This window comes from Phoca vitulina, unplaced genomic scaffold (assembly GCF_004348235.1).
Source record: "Phoca vitulina isolate PV1807 unplaced genomic scaffold, GSC_HSeal_1.0 scaffold63, whole genome shotgun sequence".
In the NCBI taxonomy this organism is placed as follows: Eukaryota; Metazoa; Chordata; class Mammalia; order Carnivora; family Phocidae; genus Phoca; species Phoca vitulina.
Genome location: NW_022589766.1, coordinates 5,214,787 through 5,231,931, shown reverse-complemented (window position 1 = coordinate 5,231,931; position 17,145 = coordinate 5,214,787). Strand labels below are relative to the sequence as shown.

Here is a 17,145-nt window from a genome sequence, read left to right as displayed (position 1 = left end):
TGCCTTAAATATCATGCAACTCTTAAAAAGTCAGACCTACACCAACTGCGTTAAAGCTTCTTCCAGGGGTGGGGTGCCTGGGTAGGCTCAGTGGGTTAAGCGTCCGACTCTTGGTTTTGTCTCTTGGTTTCAGCTCAGGTCATGATCTCAGGGTCTTAGGCCTGAGCCCCATGTGGGGCTCTGCACCCAGTGTAGTCTGCTTGTCCCCTTTGTCCCAACCCCACTCATGCTCTCTCTCTCAAATAATAAATGAAATCTAAACCAAACCAAATCAAACCAAAAACCTTCTTCCAGGGATGTGTGGCTGGCTCAGTCAGTAAAGCATGTGACTTTTGATCTCAGGGTTGTAAGTTCAAGCCCCACGTTGGGCATAGAGATTACTTCAAAATAAAATCTTAAAAAAAAAAAAAAGCCTCTTCTGAGTTGTAATGATAAGACAAGTCGTAGAGATAATATATTTTACCAAACTCGAACTCCAATACATGTATCTATAACATCCACACAGACACAGACATAATAGGATCCTATTCTGATAAAATGTACAAGGACAAAAAATATCTTTGTATCTTATTTATACACAATAATGTGCAGGGAGCAAAAGACACGTGAAAACACCCATTTGTTTATACCGATTACCAGAGGGTGAGGAGGTGGCATTTAGTTGAAGAGGAGTGGAAAAGAGAGGGGGCAAAGTCTATTTAAAAAAAAAGAAAAAGAAAAATGCCAACAATTAAAACAGGATGGATGTGTGTGTGTTGTGTGTGTGTGTGTGTGTGTGATGAAGATGGTCACCAAAATGTGAAGGGTAGCTGTCTTAAGGTGGTGGGACTTAAGGTGACTTTTACTTTATTTCATTTACATTTAAATATTGTTAACATTTTTCACAGTGAATATGTATTATTTATAAAACCAGGGGGAGAGGAAAGCAATAAAATCATTGTCATTGAAGCGAAATCTACCTCTCTGACCTTTAAGGCCGGTCAAGTTTACCGAGCCCCTGTTCTGTGCCCTGCACTGTACCAGACCTGCTTCATTTCTAAGCCTCGTAGCCACACCGCAAGGAATCAGGGCAATGGGGTTCAGAAAGGCTAGGTGGCTTGCTTGGCATCACACAGATTATCAGCAAGTCTGGAAGGCAAGATCCGCACCCAGACTGAACTCCCAGACGTTCTCTTTCCCGCCTCTGCACTGCACTCTCAGTTAGCATTTCAGCCTGGGACTGCTGGAGGGGCGAGGACTGGGCATCACAGATATCTCCGTGTGAACAACTGGGATCCTACCAGTTGCACAGGATCCTGTCAATATTCACTACTACTTAAGAGCTGAAAAACACAGAGAAGCCCTGAGTTATGTTTTCCAGGCTCTTGATGTTCTCTTCACCCACAGGGTCTTTCGCATGGGCCATACTCATTACTTTAAATTCGTTTTTTTTTTTTTTTTTAAGTAGGCTCCATGCCAGACGTGGGGCTTGAACTCATGACTCTGAGATCAAGAGTCGCAACACCCCGGTCGCTTCTGTCTGATTCTCCCTGACAATCTTGCAAAAAAAAAAAAGAGTCGCATGCTCTACCAGCTGAGCCAGCCAGGTGCCCCAACCTTAAATTCTTATACAGGAAAATACTCGGATTACTCCAAGCTCACCATAAACTAAAAAAGAAAAACATAAACCTATTTACACATCTTAGCTGAGAACAGAGGATTCCACAATTGGGAGGAAAGAGCGCATTTTCTGTGCTGTTTATTGGCTGTGCGTGCACAAAAGGTTGTCAAAGAAAGAAAAGAACAAGAGATGGCATTTTAACACAATCTTTAGAGGAAAAGCGTTGCATTTATTCACACGATTTTCTTACTTTAAACACATGCACATGAAGCATAATACATTTTCAACCTTGTCATTGTATTGTCATTGGTTTCCATTAGGAAAGGAAAATCGCCGAGGGTGGTCTGGAGGCCCGGGGCACTGGTCAGTCTGTGTAAACTCAGGCAGATAAAGACAAGGCCTCATTTTCCACCCCCTGGGCCCCCTCTTTGTCACTCCCCTGAGCACACAAACCCCCAGAGGGGAACAGCCGGGAAGGGACAGAAGTGTGGGGGTGGGGATGTGCTCAGCTGCCCCTAACGACCTTCAGTCTGCTCCTCCCCCCCTCTGACACCAGCCACACACATCCCCTCTACGTCCTTGGCCCCATCCAGTAGCTTTACACCCAATGCTCTGCCCCAAATCCTGCCCTAACACCTTGTCAGAAAAGGCCTTTGATGTCTCCTAACAGCCAGATCGTTCTCTCAGCATGAGGGCGACATTAACTACATTCTGCCACTTCTCAGACAGTATACAATCTGCAAGGCCGGGCCTCCCTCCACCTTTTTCCTCCCACAGTACTTACTTAGCATGGTGCCTGGTGAGCAGCAGATGCACAGAGAACGTTAATCATCTTCCCCGTTAAGCATCTACTCAAATAATCCAACTTCTGGATTTTTATCTGCTCTAGATAGAAAGATCTATATACTGTCAGAATTATCTAGGCCTGCTCTTTCAGACCGGGGCCCAAAGAGAGTGGCATGAGTGAGCCTCAGGGTCCACAGGACACCTCTTCCTGGAGCACTTTGGTGGGGCTGAACATTTTAACAGTATGTAATTTCCAAAATTCTTTATAACTTCATGTCAACACACAAAAAAGGGTATATTGTGAATCAGAGTGTAGACACTGCATTCATTTTTTTTTTAAGATTAAAAAATGAACACTCACGAAAGGCCATTTATATTCCATTCATACGAAACATCTGGAACAGACCAATCTATAGAAAGTGGATTAGTGGTTGCCAGGAGCTGGGGGTGGGAGGAATGGGGAGTGACTGCTAATGGGTAAGGGGTTTCTTTCTGGGGTGATGAAAATGTTCTAAGGTTAGAGCATGGTGATGGTTATACAACTCTGTGAATACACTAAAAACCACTGCATCGTATCCTTTCCAGGGGTGAACTTTATGGTATGTAAATTATATCTCAATAAAGCTGTTCATATGGCTTCAAAGACTTCCAACTTACATCAGGGTGCTGCAGGGCAAGCTTTAAGTAGTAATAGGGAAGAATGGAAATTCCAGGCTGGTCTGCAAGTCAAGAAACAGGTGCCCAAGATGGCATCTAGAGTACAGGTGTCAAGAAATAGCCCCACGGCTCCTGGTCAGCAGCTGTAACTGAACCAGTGTCAACCAAGGAAGATACCCAAGGCACAGAGCCAGGTTCTGGAGGCCAATCTGTAGCCCACGTCAAAGCTGTGCCACAGGGTGTAAAGGGGAATGTGGCTTTACAGAGCTGAGAACCAAAGTGGTGGGATGGGCCAAGGGCAATGCAGGTGGCTGGCTTTGTGTGAATGTAAAGGGACATTCAGGTGACCTGTGGGAACCTACCTCAAGTTCCCTCAGATTGCTGACAGAATTCATTTCCTTATGGTTCTAGGCTTTCAGCTAAAGGCCACTCTGAGCTCCGAGAGGCCACCCAATTTCTTGCCAAGTGGGCTTCCCCAACACAACCACTGACTTCCTCAAGCAAGGAGAGTCTCCAGAGCAAGTATGCTAGCAAGACAGGGTCCTGTATATTACATAGTCATGGGAATGACATCGTCACCTTTGCCATCTCCTATTGGTAAAAGCAAGTACAGGAAGAGATTACACAAAGGTATGAACACCAGGAGTTGGGGATCCTGGCGAGGGAAAACATGCCTACAAGTAACCAAAACGTTAAGCAGAATGGAATGAATTCTACAGGATGATCCGGGGGCTTCTTAACCTGTCATTTGAGACCAAAGAGAGCAAAAATCACCAGATGCTTTCTCTGCACTGAAACAGCTCATTGGAAGTTAAACTGCCCTGGTGGTTCCTCCTCTGTGAAATGATGAAATGCTACCAGAGGTTCTTCTCAGCCCCCATGTCCTATGATGCCACCTGGCCCACTGGAGGGGTTCAATAGCACCTGTTCCATAAAGGGAGGGATGAAGGAATGAGCACTAGCACACATTATGGTGGGAGGCTCATGAGGCCCAGTTAGCGCTTCTCATCTTCTGTGTCCTAAAATTTACACCAAATTTTCCTCAATAAAAATGATGAAAAGGGGAAATATTAGAAATGCTATATGTTAATTGCAGGAATGGGTCGTCCTCACTTCCTGGTCCCCGCACCTTTTTTTTTTTTTTTAATGGGTTACACATTCTATCTCTTCAGTGGCTCAAAAGCCTTCTCTGCATGCTTGTGTCTTATTTTGGGGGGTCCTCCACATGGGGGCCCATTAGAGAACACAAGCCATGAGCATGGGGCCGAGAACTAAACCCTTCTCAAGTTTTCCTGAGTCCCTAACAGGGTGAGCCAGAGCCAGTGAGGGCTGCCAAATTATTATTATTGTTTGAACAGGTAAAATACATATATGACAAACATTTAAGACCATATAAATAGTCCCCTCCTCTAGAGATCAGCACCATCATGGTTCCTTTGCATGGACAATCTATGCATATTTAAGCATCTATGTATCTATTTTGTATTGCACAAAGAGCAGCATGCATTAAATATTGCTCTGCCTGCTTTCTTTCCATTGTGATATAAATTGGGAGGTTGTTGTATACCAGAACAGAAATATCTGCCTTGTTTTCTTAATGGCTGCTTAATATTTCTTTGTAAAGGATGTATCAGAATGTATTCAATTAGCTCTCCAATGATGGGAATTTAGGTTCGGTCTAATTTTTCGCTAGTATAAGCAATGCCGCAATAATAGTCCTTTGTATTTCTCATCATGCACGTATGCTAGCAGATCTTCAGGATAAATTCCTTGAAGTGGGCTTGCTGGGTGAAAAGGTGTGTGTATTTTAATTCTGACACACAGTGCCCAACCGCAGCCTGCAGGTTTCAGCTGGTAAGACATCGTGCCACTCCCAGCAGGGACAGTATGGCTGTCACAGGACATCAAAGCTGTCGGACAGCATCTAGTCTCCATGTCCTCATTGTACAGAGGGAATGAAACCATCTTGACTGAATTTCCTGGGTGGTTTCTATTACCTCTGCGCCAATGATCATATCGTCCAGCCCGTTCATCTGACAGTCATAGAGCTTCGAGCATACTTTTACATACCTTTACATATCTCAAAGCACCGAACTTAGCACCTGGAGACTTCCATTAGCTCTGCTTACTGAGTGCTTCCCACGCAGCCACCAGGCTCCATGCATGTATGCCGTTAGTCCTCCTCACAAACATTCTTTTAAATCACGAGAAAACCGAGGCTTGGGGAGATGGACCTTGCCGGAGGTCTCCCACCCCCAGAAAGTCGCAGAGTCAGGATCAAACCCACCTCTCTCCCAAGGGCAAGCTCCTTCCCGGAAATTGCTGTGCGCCTTGAGCGCGACTCAGGAAATATCGCGAGAAGAGGTTGGAGCTTATCTCAAATACAGTTCGGCGCAAGTCGAGTCCGGTTATGGCCGGGTTAGCAAACTTCTCGCTTGCCCTGCTGCCCCAACATTCATTTCCGGTTCCTGGCTATCTGCATTCTACTCCCAGTTTAGAATTTAACTAAGTACGGAGTGCTCCCGTTAACTTCGTGATCCCTCCACAACTTGGAGACCATGTCCTGTCTTTCACAGTGGCCAACTTTGGGTGCTCTTTGTTATTAAGAAACAGCACAGTTTTGGGGCACCTGGGTGGCTCAGTCCTTAACCGTCTGCCTTCTGCTCAGGTCCTGATCCCAGGGTCCTGGAATCGAGCCCCGCATCGGGCTCCCTGCTCAGCAGGAAGCCTGCTTCTCCCTCTCCCACTCCCCCTGCTTGTGCTCCCTCTCTGCTGTGTCTCTCTCTGTCAAATAAATAAATAAAATCAGTAAAAAAAAAAAAAAAAAAAGAAACAGCACAGTTTTACAGAATTTATTGATAAAAATCTGCTTTACTCGGGGTCATCTGCCCTCCAAATTATTACTGCAGTCCTGTTTTTAATTACCGATCATCTCAGAGCATTTTATGCCTACATTTACAAAAATTCTTTGACGACCAACTTGCTAACTAAGACTGATTAGAAAGCAATCAGGGAACTTGGTGAAGTTGGTCCTTAAATCAAGGAATTAACATACATGCATGCATTTGTCTTTAAGGGCAAACTGGCAGGTACTATGATTAAAATCTCATACCGAAAACTCTTAAAGGGAATCTCAATTCTCAAAAACATATCAGCTGGGTGATAAAATCATGTATGTGATTTCACAAAGATGTGAACAGTATTTAAAATAATAGAAAAGAATTGGACATAATCTAAATGTTCATCAATAAGTAAATGTTTAAATACAGTAGTAGTGTGCCAGGGTGTCTGGGTGGCTCAGTCTGTTAAACTTCTGCCTTCGGCTCAGGTCATGATCCTAGGGTCCTGGGATGGAGCCCCACATCGGGCTCCCTGCTCAGTGGGGAGCCTGCTTCTCCCTCTCCCTCTGCCTGCCACTCCCCTTGCTTGTGCTCTCTCTCTGTCAAATAAATAAATAAGATCTTAAAAAAAAATACAATAATGTACCTTCTAATGGAATGGTAGGCAGCCATTTAAAAGTTTACATTTCTAAATTAGGTAGAGACATAAAAAAGGTTTTTTTTAATGTCAAATGAAGAAACTATATGAAATAGTATCCATACTGTGCTTACAACTCGGTAAAAATTATGTGAGTGTATGGATAAAGGTTTGACGGAACAAGCAATCATTACTTAGCTTTATTAGCAAAACGGTCTATAGGAGCTTTATAATTGAGTAAATATTAGAATATTATACATTTTATTTATTTTTTTAAAGATTTTATTTATTTGAGAGAGCGTGAACAGGTGCGGAGAGACAGAGTCTGGCGAGGGAGAAGCAGGCTCCTGGCTGAGCCTAACAGGGAGCCCCAGTTGGGGCTTGAGCCCAGGACTCTGAGATCATGACCTGCGCCAAAGGCAGATGCTTAACCGACTGAGCCATCCAGGTGCCCTGGAACATTATACATTTTAAAGTACAAATCAAATCCTGTATTATATCTAAGTGCTTAAAGGACTCAGAGTCCAAGCGGTAAACCTAGGTTTTAAAGCAATGATAAATCTTGTCTTGCTCACTTGCTTGTATAAGGACAGATACAAACATGGCAGTTCATATGAAAGGAAAAAAGTCTTTCTCAGGAACAACTTGGGCTCTGAATGTCCCATATGGAAAAACCTGCAGAGTTAGGAATTCATGACGGCCTTGTCATGCTCCCTTGGTGGTCCAGGCTTCATTACCATCATCTAGTAATCCCACCTAAACTGCTGTCCTTGATCTACACTGGCCATGTTTACCGCTGTCATCTCTCATGGATCAACAAAGACCAGCCATGGCGATGAGATGGGTTTGCCTTAAATCCATAATCTGAAGGCTACTGCTCTCTTTGTGCCTCATCTCTATTGGTTTTCAGTAGTTGTAGAGGCTTTTTTCCATTATAATCCAACTATAAAAATCATGTCCATTTTAAATCTTTTTAGAAACCCGCAAAAAAAAAAAAGGGATATATGCTATAATTCTTATTCCCAAATAAGAAATCTGAACTCTGTGATTCCAAGCTGCCACCTTTTGAGGGATTTTTGTAACCTACAGAAATGACACAATTCAAAATTGCTATTTGACCTGATACAAGAAACGCAAAATGGTTAACAGAAGAAAAAATCACTTGTTAATCTTGTTCAAGGCTGACAGGACATCTCTAGAATGATCTTTGGACCCATGTTGCAATTATAATCTGATACTCATCTTTTCCTTAAAGAACAAGAGTAAGGAAATTGTTGTAGCAAGACTAAGGTCGAACCACAACCATTAGCTTAAAAATGTTCGTTTCAGCTACTGTGGAATCAGACACAGCTTCAAGTTCTATTTTTTGCTGAAGAATAAGAATTGGAAACCAAACTCTGATCAAGCCACGACATGATGTCAGCCTCTTGGGTTTCTAAAAATGGTTTAATCACAAAAGTGCATCCCTCAGAGTGTCTTTTAAAAAACTCTTTTAAAAATGTTTTTAAATCACCATTAATCTTACTATTTGGCATAGTCTACTAAAAGATAACATATGCAAACCCTTGACCCAGGAATTCCACTCCTAAGGATATACCCAACAGAAATACACATATGTTCATGAACAAAAAATGTACTAGGTTATTCACAACAGCACTATTCAGGATAGCTCCAAACTGGAAACTACCAAAATACCCATTAACAACATAATGGATAAATGAACGATGGTACATTTATACAATGGAACAATGTGTAGCAATGAAAATGAGCAAATGAAATCCAATAAACATAACATTGAGCAAAAGAAGCCACTCATGAAAGAGTATCCACTATAATGATCCCATTTGTGAAAAGTTCAAAAACAGGCAAGGCTTATCTATGCTGTAGGAAGTCAGGATGGTGGTTAGTGACACTGGAGGAAGATCAGTGACTGGGAGGGGACTTAAGGGGGGTGCTTTGGGACGGCGCCCGGCTGGCTCAGTATGTGGAGCATACGACTCTTGATCTCAGGGCTGTAAATTTGAGCCCCATGTTGGGTGTAGAGATTACTTTAAAAGGGGGGGAGGTTGGGCGCCTGGGTGGCTCAGTTGGTTAAGCGACTGCCTTCGGCTCAGGTCATGATCCTGGAGTCCCTGGATCGAGTCCCGCATCAGGCTCCCTGCCGAGCAGGGAGCCTGCTTCTCCCTCTGACCCTCCCCCCTCTCACGTGCTCTCTCTCTCTCATTCTCTCTGTCTCAAATAAATAAATAAAATCTTTAAAAAAAAAATAAAAAAAAAATAAATAAATAAATAAAATAAAAGGGGGGGAGGCTTTGGGGTACTGGTAATCTATTCCTTGGTCTGGTGCTGATTACATGGATATGTTTAGTTTGCAAAAATTCATTAAGCCACACACGTATGATTTGTATATTTTCTGTATTTGTGTTATATTTCACGAAAAAGTTTAAAAATAAAAATATTTTAAAAATACACCCTCACCTACCCCACCCTCCCAAAGTCACCATCTTATGCATATGTATTGCTCACACACTTGGCAATAGGGCAACCTTAGAATAATCCAAGTAACTTCATTGAAGTTGAGTTTCACATGTGTTGGAAACAGAGCTTAAAAAACATTAAATGAAAAAATCAGAAGCTGTGTTTGAATTTTATAACAGAATGAACCTATCAATCCACAAAGACAGAAATCTGGATGAAGTAGTAAAAATGAGAAAGGAGAGGGCTTCTCCGTCAATAGTAGGTCATGCTCCGTAGAGGGACAAAGGCAAGGGCAGGACCCGACAAAAGCAGGGAGAATAAAGACCCAAAGCCTGAGAAATTAGAGTGAGCCCATGGCGGATTTGAAATCAACAAAGGGGCTGCCTGTCAATGGACGTGGAGGTGACACAAAGATGGTGTCTGATGAGTGGGAGACACATTCACAGGAAGCTGAGGCAGTGACAGACCCAGAAACTTTGCTGAGCCAATGAAAATGCACAGGTGTTGGGTGGGGAGTGACACCACACTCAATGCAGAATGCAGATACTCTTCTTTTTCTAAGAGAACCTAGTCATTCATAAAACCTCAACTGCACTTGAGCCAAATGATTTTAAATTTAAATGGGGAGCCAGAGGTCTCAATGACCGGAAAATCCTATCATCAAAATCATTCAGTCTTTCTTTCAATATTATTGAATGCTTACTCTGAGCAAAATTTTGTGATGGAAGCTACATGGACCAAAAAACAGGTCCAAATACTATTTGAAACAAGGCGAGGAGAGCCATTTTGTAATGGAATAGCCCATTGCTAAATTCTTTTGTTTACTGTAAACTCTACACCCACCAGGTAAGGTTCTTAGCTTGGAGTAGTATTCAAAAGCGTAGACTCTGTGATAGTTAGTTTTTTATGTCCACTTGGCTAGGCTATAGTACCTGGCTATTCAATCAAACACTCATCTATAGATGTTGCCGGGAAGGTATTTTGTAGATGTGGTTAACATCTGTCATCAGTTGACTTTAAGTAAAGGAGATTTTCTTCACTAATATGGGTGGGCCTCATACAATCAGTTGAAAGACCTTAAGAGAAAAACTGAGGTTTCCCTGAAGAAGAAGAAATTCTGCCTTAAGATCTCAACATCAGGGGCACCTACGTAGCTCAGTCAGTGAAGCGTCCGACTCTTGATTTCAGCTCAGGTCATGATCTTAGGATCGTGAGCTCGAGCCCCACGTCAGGCTCCACTTTGAGTGTGGAACCTACTTAAGAGTCTCTCTCTTCCTCCTTCCCTCCCCTCCCCCTCTCTCCCTCTCTCTAAAAAAAAAAAAAGAGCTTAACATCAGCTCCTGGCTAAGAGTTTCCAGCCTGTTGGCCTACCGTATACATATCAGATTTGCCAGACTCCACAATCACATAGGCCAATCCTTATTGTTTCTGTTCTCTGGAGACCCCCGACTTACACAGACTCTAAGCAGACTCCTTGGGTTTGAAATTTGGTTCTGCCGCTTCACTAGCTGGGTCATTTCTGTAGCTCTGTTATTTCAACTGTAAACTGGGGATAATAATATTACTTAACTCATAGGAACTAGAACAACCCCTAGCACAGAGTAAATGCTTTGAAAGGGTTTGTTAAATAAGTCATTCTGTGGTGCCGAGTTTATTTCTTAGTGGAAAGACCTGAGATATTTTTATTCCCAACAAACCATCAACAACCAAACATGAGTGCTCTTTCCCACACGAAAACCAGAACAAGCTCGGAGCAGCAGCCCCTCACCGGTTACAGGTGTCTGGGGGTTCTTTTAGATGGTGAAGGAGCAGATGAGATGCCACGTGAGCTCCACACACGGTGATGATTTGGCAAAGCTGGAATCAGAGCACTTCTGGAACATTCTTCACTGCAAGTTCTCAGCTGCTGACAACAGCTGTGCTTAAAGAGGCTCAGACTCAGCACAGAGCTATTCCTACTATTTGCAAGGGTGGGAGTTCATAAAGGGGTCCTAATCATTCTTTCTGTTGCAATTAAAGATTAAATGGAGAAAACAATTAACAAAAAAAGGGGCGCCTGGCTGGCTCAGTCACTAGAGCATGCAACTCTTGATCTCAGGGTTGCGAGTTGAGCCCCACGTTGGGCACAGAGATTACTTAGGAAAAAAAAAAAGTCAGAAAAAAGATTAAATGGGGAATCCAAATGTTATTTTTGTGGGCATATTCTGGGGGGAGATTGTAACGTGGTGATAACTAACATTTGCTGAGCGCTTACTAGGGGCCAGGCGCTACTCTCAATGCTATATAAACAATAACTCATATAATCCTCATTGTATAAATGGAGACACTGAGTCCCCAAGAGAAAAGTAATTTGCCCAAGGATAGACAGACAGAAAGTGGCAGAGTGGGGATTTGACCCCTGGTTTTCTGGCTCAGGCCCAGGCTCTCCCTCTTGTGCACATCGCCTCTGAGTCTGGACTGTGAGGAGAGGGTCCAGGAACAAGCACTAGGCTGATTGATGGGAGGGCATGAGGGGGGCACCTGGGTGGTCCAGTTGGTTAAACGTCTGACTTCTGTTCAGGTCATGATTTCAGGGTCCTGGGATCGAGCCTGGCTTCGGGGCTCCATGCTCAGTGGGGAGTCTGCTTGTCCCTCCCCCGCTCCTCCCCGCTCCTATGAATGTACACGCTCTTTCTCTCAAATAAATAAATACAATCTTTTTAAAAAATGGGAGGGCATGAGGGCTCAGGGGATTCTACAGTTAAATTTATTTCTTTTAAGTTAAATGAGTTTCAAAGACTGAAATAAAAGAAATCATAAACAATATTCATGAATTTCTCTTGTTAAAGTATATAATGTGCCCGCTTTATACACAAATATCAAATTTCATTAAAGATTCCTACCACAGTATTTGAACCTTTCTTTAATCTTTATATAAAAAATTTAGGGCAGGGGCGCCTGGGTGCCTCAGTCGGTTGAGTGTCCAACTCTTGGTTTTGGCTCAGGTCATGAATTCAGGGTTGTGAGATCTGCCCAGCCTGGGGCTCCGCGCTCAGCACAGAGTCTGCTTGAGATTCTCTCCCTCTGCCCCTCCCCCCACTCAAGCTCAAGCTCTCTCTCTGAAATAAATTAATTAAAAAAAAACTTAAAGCAAAGAGACCCCGAAATTATTTCTCATTTATTCACTAGCAGTGCAATAAAATCAAACACCTTACTTGTTATTCTCATTTGATTTCACAGTATGCCAACTTCTTATAGTTTTTCACACTGACAAAGATTTTCTGTATTATTGTTCTCCTATACGATCCTGTGAACTAAGTCTTAGAAGACTTTTCTGAAATTCTTTTCTTATAGTTCAGAAAACAAAAAAGAACAGGATCAGATTCTATCAGAATTTGGTTAATTTTTACACCAAAAAGATAGAATCTTAGATTTTTTTAAATGTAATCTCTACACCCAAAACTCATCACCCCAAGATCAAGAGTCGCATGCTCTACTGACTGAGCCAGCCAGACACCCTGGGGTCTTAGATATTGTTTTCTAATAATACCGACTTCTCTGGCTCTGTATAATTATCTAAATCCTAATTTACCCCAGAGAGGTGTCCAGTTGTGATAGCCTTTGGCCTATAGTTCCCTGGAGCTAATGTAGGATTATGCTGACTCCTGGGTCAGAGGAGCTGTTATGAAGGAGGGAAAATTCCCAGATATCCATGGTAGAAGAACAGAGAGAGGTGGACGTACCACAGATGAAGCCTACACCAAGTCCCCAAACTTAACTGTGGCCAATCATGTACACTTGCCTTGCTGCATGCCTTGCTGTTCCCATTGGTGGAAATACCCGTGCATCCAGCATATTGAAACTATCCTGGTGTATATCTCTATCTTGGAGAGGCTATGCTGAAAACAGCCAGGTCTTCATGTCCTATGAGCATCTTTTTTTTTTTTTAAGATTTTGTTTATTTATTTTAAAGAGAAAGAGAGCACGCACGCACAAGCAGGGAGATGGAGCAGAGGGGTAGGAAGAGGGTAGGGAGAAGAATCTCAAGCAGACTCATGTTGAGCATGGAGCCCAATGCTGGGCTCGATCCCATGACGGACTGGGGATCACAACCTGAGCAAAACCCGAAGTCGGATGCTCAACCAACTGAGCCACCCAGGTGCCCCTATGAACATCTTATATATACCTAGCTGAGGTCCCCCAGGTCAGGGAGATGGGAGTTAACAATGGCACTCCAGAATTCTGGGGTCACCTGCCCCTCCCTTCTGGGCTCTGTCTCCCAGACATTTTCATAAGAGGTAGGAGGGGGATGTTGCTTTCTCTCCATCTTCCCTGTAGAAATGGGCTGGTCATACTGGCATTCCTCATCTATGGACTCCCCAGGAGGAAAATATTGGGTTGGATGTTCACACAGTGCTTGACAGGATTACAACCTTAAACAAATCCATAAAATTCTTTCAAAAAGAATAAACCAACAAAACATTCCCTCCTGAAACTTTCCCCCTTGGGTAATGACAGAAAAACATTTCCTACTGGAGCTTTTTCATAAGAAAAAACCTTCATGTCAGATTTTAGGTTTTCTAATATTGAGATTCCTGGTTTGCATCTACCATAGAGATAGATAGGTCTAGTCTATTAACTTAGCTTAAAACATCCAATGAACATTCCAGCTAATCCTCTCAGACAAGTTTTGTAAATTCTGAGAGGCACCGCCTCAAAACACCATCCTTGAAAACCAGCAAGATATAGTCTACTTGCTTTCCTATGACCACTCGGTATAGCCCAGATAGAAGGCCTTCAGGTTGGCAACTATTGAACGTTCTGGGCAAGAGCCAACAGTGACATCACCTGGTTAAGAAAGAAAATCCCAGGTTTCAAGGCTAGACAGAGCCAAAGCTCATCGGTTAACTTAATGGCAAATATAAGTCACAATGATTAGTCCTGCGATGCTCTGTCTTTTATCCATGCTTCCTTTGCTCTTGGAATAAAAATGCTTCTGCCTTGCCTTCCCTCCCCACTTTTTTGTTAAATGAACGGCAATTTAAAAGTATAAACCTTATGCTAAAGAGTCACCTTTAATATAAACTAAACAATGATCAAAGAAAACCTCTAAACCAGAATTTTAGGATTGGGCAGTCCTTTCACATGTCAGGATGCTGCAACCCAACATGAAAGATGCTTACACAGCCAGCAAGACTACGAGTGCATGGAAAGCTCTGCTGAATCCCTGTTTTGTGCTTCCATTTCTGCTCATCTGCTTTCCCATAGGCGAGCAGCCACCTCCTATCACAGAGCCATCCCCGTCTTAGGTCAGCAGACAATATGGGCAAAATCTGCAAAGGATGGACACACTGGCTTGGGTGTGGTCACTGGCAATGGGAAGCTTTGGACCCCGGCTGCAGGCTCAAAAAGTCAGGAGCCGCACCCTTGGCGGGTAATCTCCAAAACCACTTCTCTGGATTTTAGCACACAATCCACACCAACCCTGACTGCTCCCTCTATGAACACACAGCAGACCTTAGACGTGGCCAGTCTCGGCAGACAAAGCCGACTGCTCAGGGGGCTCGCTCTGCACCGAAGCAACCTCCAGGTCGCCGCCAGGCCACCACGCCACGTCTGGGCTACTGGTCAACCAGCAAGGGGGCAGGCGGCCGGCGCCGAGGCCAGCAGGCACCAAAGCCGGTGGTGGGGCTTTCTGCCCGACCCCCAGTCTGGGGGGTCCTGAGACTCACACCAGGGAATTAACAGCGGGGCTTGATGCCCCAACACAAACCCCAAAAGACGAGAGCATGCCCTGAGATTTCTACGGGAGCATTTTCTGCACCAGAAAACTGCACACTTGAGTTCTGGGGGGCGGGGGGGGGGAGAGGCCCTAGTTCGGGGTCGGGTGGATACCAGTGCCGGCTATTGTTCTCCCGGTCTCTCCGGCGGGAGACGTTCCCCATCCCGCCTCCCAGCCAGCATCTGCCACTGGACCAAGCCTTTCAGCTCCGAGAAGAAAGGGGTGTGGCCTGCGGCGCTGCGGATTATCGCAAAACCTGAAGCGAGTCCCTACGGGCTGTGTCAGGCTGGGAGACAAAGCTCCTGGTGGGGACAGCTCAGCCCAGTCTCCGATCCGCCATCCCGGGTCTGTCGTCTGTCCAAGGGCCACGCCCAGCTGACCACCTGGACCGCCAGGCTCCACGTCGCGAGCCGAGGGTCTTCAGGCCCGAGACCTGCCTCCCAGACGCCCGCCCCTCCCTGCACCGGAGACCATCCTCCCCTGGGAGCCCTCCCTCCCCAGAGTCCCTCCCCCGGCCCGCGCGGGTCTCCTCCTCCCAGGCGTCTACCCTCCTCAAACCCCGGCGGTCTCCACCCTCCAGCATCTCTCCTCCCATCCTCATTCTTCATCAGCCCCAGACTCGCCCCGCCTCGCGCCACCTGCACCGCACTCCTTCCCTCCCTCCTCAGGCCCGCCCCCGCCCCCTCTCTTTCCTCCCCAAACCCTGGTCTCCACTTCCCCCTCCACCCAGACCCCCAGTCCACCTGTCCCCACCCAGCTTCCCCATCTCCCCATCTTTGCTCAGACGGAGGCCTCGTGTCCGCCTCTCCCCATCCCAGCTTCTCTCTGGCTCGGGCTCTCGCCCCTCCCCAGGCCTGGGGCGTCGGTGTCTGTCGCCCGCCAAGATCGATGCTGCGGGAAGAGCTCCGGCACTGGGCTCCAGCGAAGGGATCCAGCTCGGCATTCGCTCTGAGCCGGGCAGCCACAGGCGGCCTTTGTGGTTCAGGCAGGTGCCTCGGAGGCGGCAGGCGAGTCGTCCTTAGACGACCGCTGCGTTAGCCAGACGGGTGGAACGGGCCGTCGGGTCCGGTCCAGGCTGGGCAAGCCCCAGCCCGGAGGCGAGATAGACGCAGGGTGTGTGTACGGGTGGTAGTGGGGGGCCAGAGGCAGCGACGACCTAGGGACTCGGGCAGGACGGGCCCGTAGCCAGAGAAGCCCCCGCCCAGCCTTCCAGCCATTCACTGCACCTCGACGAGCCAGGTTGGGCGCCTACTGTGTGCCAAGAGTGAATCCCCTTCGACGAAGCCGTCTCCGCACCCCAGTTCTTTGCAATCCCACGAGCACACACGAAACGCCTACTATGAGCAAGGCACTGCACGGCGCTCCGTGGGCGTACAAAGAGCACCCGATTCGGGCCCCAGTTTAGCCCCGATGGCCGCCCCGATCCCAAACCACACCTCCCGCCGCGTCCCCTGCGGCCGGGCCCCTGGGCGCACCCCTATCCCTGCCCTTTTGTGCGCCTCCCAGAGAAACAGAGGCCGTGAGAAGGATGTCCCACCCCCGAGAGAATAAGCCCACCGCCCGCCCCGCCATCACGCACTCCTCCGGGATGCTGCGGCTGCGAGGGTCCGTCGGTCGGTCCGTCTCTCCTCGGTCTCGCCGCGGCGCGAGAGCTGCGGGTGCTCGGGGCGGCGGCGGCTGCACGCGCGCTCGCTCGATCGCCGCCTTGGCGCGCGGGGCTCTGGAGTCGGAAGCCGGGAGCTGGGGAGGGGACGTGGGTGGGGGCTGGAGGCGGCCTTGGCCAATCACCGACCCGACGCCTCCTCCCCAGTGCTCCCCACCTCGCGCTAGCAGGTTAGGGGGAGGCGGGGACGGGCGGCGCCCCGCATCTTCGCCGCCGCGCGCGGCCGCCGCCTTGGGACTACAACTCCCGACAGGCCCTGCTGCAGGTCCGGGGTCCGAGAGGGGAAGGAGAGTGAGGCCAGAGAACCCGCCGACCCCCTAGCGCCCCTCTCCGCGTTCCTTTGGGTTTCCATGGTGACTGACGACACTGCACAAAGCCCCAGCGCTGGGACGCGCTGATGCACGAGTCCCCTGGGAGGGCTACGGGGCGGGCCCCGAGGACACACCACCTCCCCTCCCCCTGCAGAACCCCACCCGAGGGGCTGAAACAATGCCCCGGCCGCCTCACCCGGCTGCTGCAGGGCCTGCCCTTTGCCGCCTGGTTCCTTCCGAGACCCAGTACGACGCCTTCGAAGTGGGCGCTCGGCGGGACCGCAGGATGGAGAGGGCGGGGTGGTCGTTGTAGCAAAATGTTCTGACGTACAGTACAGAGTGGACGGCCACTCAGGGCCAACTAAGTTCGCATCTGTCCCCTCCTGGGGCTCGAACTCGGAGTTCATTCTCT

At 46.9% G+C, this 17,145-nt stretch overlaps 1 protein-coding gene across 3 annotated transcripts in view; it reads right to left on the bottom strand.

Annotated features, from left to right (window-relative positions):
* The window catches only part of DPYSL5 (dihydropyrimidinase like 5), a 91,822-nt gene extending 75,229 nt beyond the window's left edge, over positions 1-16,593 (bottom strand). The window contains exon 1 of one of the 3 annotated variants that reach the window (XM_032391504.1): positions 16,339-16,593. The gene's annotated coding sequence lies outside the window, so the exon portion shown is untranslated. Of the gene's footprint in view, positions 1-15,032; positions 15,223-15,985; positions 16,030-16,338 lie in introns of those variants that run through there. The other 2 variants (XM_032391506.1, XM_032391505.1) reach the window with 2 other exon arrangements.
* Positions 16,594-17,145: the final 552 nt, after the last annotated feature.